Source organism: Pinus tabuliformis, chromosome Q (assembly GCF_031772625.1).
Source record: "Pinus tabuliformis cultivar Carrire ecotype Pingquan chromosome Q, CPIR1, whole genome shotgun sequence".
Lineage (NCBI taxonomy): Eukaryota > Viridiplantae > Streptophyta > Pinopsida > Pinales > Pinaceae > Pinus > Pinus tabuliformis.
The window spans coordinates 1,055,830,120-1,055,833,908 of NC_142296.1; positions in this window are offsets into that span (position 1 = coordinate 1,055,830,120).

Below are 3,789 nucleotides of genomic sequence, written 5' to 3' on the forward strand. Positions count from 1 at the left end.
TTTTCCTGAGAATGTGGAATTCCTATTGTAAATCATCAAGTTGTTGTACATTCTTTTGCTTGATTTGAAAGTCAGTTTCTTTGAAGAAGCATGTTTTTCCAACTTGTTTTTATGTGTATTGTTATCTTACGGAGTCACCACATTCATGTTTATAAGAATCGACGTTTCAAACCAACCTCTGTGGTTCATCATCAAGAATAGATCCATGAGTGAATAAGTCAAAACTCAATAGGGTTAATAAATAAGGCTAGGGTTGGTATGGGAATGAATATAAGCCAACAGGTTTAATTCAATTTTGTTATAATTTGTTTATTTTAATTTTATTGTTAACTTAATAATTATTTTAGTTGTTGGTTTTTAATTCCTAATTTAATATCTAGTTTTTCTTCTTTTAAGATTAAAGTTAGGATTTTAATTAATAATTAATATTGATTAGTGATTATAAACTAATTATTAATTATATGATTATTTTAATTTTAAGTTATGTCTAAAAATAAAATAATAAGTGCCTCGTGAAAATAAATTAATTTATATTATTAATCCCAAGAATGAATCTAATATTTTAAATTAAATTAAATAAAAACCTTTGTTGTTCTATTGTATTAAAGGTTAAGTGTATTGTAAATTTAATTATGTTTTTATAACCTTATTGATAATTATACGATCATCTTAATTTTAAGTTATGTTTGAAAATAAAATAGTAAGTGCCTAGTGACAATAAATTAATTTATATTTTTAATCCCAAGAATGAATCTAATATTTTAAATTAAATTAAATAAAAACTTTTTTGTTCTTTTGCATTAAAGGTTAAGTGTATTGTAAATTTAATTATGTTTTTTATACCCTTATTGATAATTACTTTATAAAGAATTATATTTTAGAATTGAATGATTAAATTAAGGTTGTTAGATTAAACTATTTTTACCTTTGAATTATATTTTAGAATTGAATATGATTAAATTAAACTTGTTAGATTAAATTATTTTTAACTTTTTTGATAATTATACAAAAAATTGTTTATTCTTGATGATTTGAAGAAATTGGTTAAATGAATATAGGGTTAGTGTAATACAAAGGAAGAGCATGCAAGTCAAGTTAAGGGATAAGAGGGCAGGGAATATTTAGGGGAAGGCGGGATTAGATGTAAGAGTCAAGATCCAGTTATCACTAATTTTCCAACCATCATCATGATTTAGGTTGTTAGGGTGTTTACCTATTTCGATAGCTTCTCTAAATTTCCTATGGTGATAATGATCAATTTTGGCCACAACACAAGAGTTTTAAATACAAATATGATGATTGGTTTTATTGGAGTGCTCAGCCAAAGCTGAGGTTTTGGAATGGTTATGCTTAATGTCATCTGAATGCTCTTGTATCCTAGTTGAGATTGATCGACCGATCTCACCAATGTAGGTTTTGCCACAAGAACAAGGAACCAGGAAAACCCCCTTATGGCATTTAGGATCAATGGGATCTTTAACAAATTTTAGGCATCTGATAATGGTGCTCATAGGTTTAAAGGTCGTTTTTATGTTGTTATTCTTTAAAATATACGAAATTTTATCAGTGGTGCCTAATATGTAGGGGAGGTTGACCTTACCAACACACTCATCCATAGGTTGTTTGTTTTTAGGATTCTCAGCCTTCTCAAAAGCTTTGATTCCTTGGCATCTTCTATATCCATTCTTTTCAAAAACATCCATAAGATGGTTATTCTCTTGTTCAAAATGATCATGATCTAAAATGCAAACAATGCTGGTACTAAGAGTGTTGAGAACCCCTAGTTTTTGAGCAGGATGATGGTGTGAGTTGGCATGAAGGTAATGCTCTGTGTGGGTTTTCTTACGATAGACCTAGTGAGATATTGAGCCATCTTGGTTTCTCTTGATTAGGATGTCAAGAAAGGGAAGGCTCCCATTCTCTTCCATTTCCATAGTAAATAGGATAGAATTAGATTGACAGTTTAGGTGCTTGAGGAAAATGTCTAGTTTTTCTTTTCCATGGGGCCAAATAATATAGGTGTCATCGACAAATATTTTCTTAGGTTTTAATGGTGAAGATTCAATGGCCTTAATTTCAAAATGTTCCATAAATATATTGGCAATGATGGGAGACAAAGGTGATCCCATGGCTACACCACAAGTTTGCTCATATATATCATCTTTATAATTGAAGAAGTTGATCTCAGGCAAACTTCTACTAATTTGGTTGTGTCAGGATCAATAAGTTTTTGGATTACCTCCATGGATTCACCTATGGGAATATTGGTGTAGAGTGATTTGACATCAAAACTCACCAAGATGTCATTCTGGTCAAGTTTTATGTGCTTGATTTCATTAATGAAGTGATTGGAATCTTTGACGAAGGAACTAGTATTGCCCACCAAGGGTTTAAGTTTTTTAGCAATTTTTTTAGTCGATGGTTTGTACACCAAGATGTAAGAGTACATGGTGATGTTCACATGATGTGAAATTTGTTGCTTTGAAGAAGCAAAAGGAAGAGGTCGTCAAGTTATATTCTTGCATGAGTATTTTTCAACGTTAATGGTGTTTCTTGTGACAAGATGTCGTAGGATTTTGGAAGGTCCACACTTGAGAAAGAAGCTCATGATTAGCCTTCATTCTCAAATCATGACATGAGAATAATGTTAATACTAGAGGATGATGGGATCAATAAGCGAAAGTGGACAAAAATGCCAAAATAAATAAATAAATTTGTAGCCATTGTAGACCATTTGATATGTTGACGCTAAGAAGCGAAAGAGATGGTGAATGCATTCTTCCAGATGTGGAATTTGAAACCATGGAGGTAAAAGAATGGTCATTTATTTTCTTGTTATTACTGATATTGGAACTCATTGTTGTAGTTCACTCAGATGGGCTTAACTTGAAAAAGTGGTTACCAAGGAGAAGTTTGCATCGAATGCATGTGTTGCAAAGGAGGAACATGATTCTCAGTGGGAAGGTCATCAATCAATTTTCCAAGAATTGAGGGATCGCTTTAGCACAACAGTGTGTTTAATTAGCAAGCAGCCAACAAGTGTTTAATTGGGTCAGCAACAAAAGGAGAACATTGGTTGAAGTGCTAAGCCATTTGCAAGGCAAGGCATGTTAGTGAACCCAAGTGGTTGTCATGGACATTTTTCCAAGTAGAATCAATTGATAAAAGTTGGGAAGGAGAAGAGTATTCAACTCTCATCAGATAACCAGCGTTTTTGGGTCCAAAATCCAGTCATTGGGAAGGAGTGATCGGAATATGGATTAGGGACAAATATTTGCAAAAAATCAAAGTGCTCACAATCGCTCAAAACTTGAACGATCGTGTCTGTCTCGGTGATACGATTCCAACGCAACTCGTTTCACTCAAAACGGAGCTTTTGTGAGAAAGATAGAGCCTTCTGTCCATTTTATCAAACATATAAATATTTGGTACAGGTTGACTAGGATGCTCACTAGGCATCCATACAACCCAGTCAGAAAAAGAATATTCTAAGGAATATTCCTTTGAATATTCTCGAAATATTCCCACAACTGGCTCAATCATATTGTGACAAGTGTCCACATGTTATTGGTCAAGTGCATTTGAGGTGGACCAATGAGAGGTTGACACATGGCAAGCCCAGAAGCTGCCACATGCCCTCTCAAAGGTCGGGTAAAATTGTTTTGGCAAGTCGGGGAATCGAACTCGTGACCTCGCCCACATAAGCACGATACCTTACCTCTATACCATAACCAAGTGTCTTAACAATCATGGGGTGCACATTATAATTAAAGTGTTAAACTTTTGTGC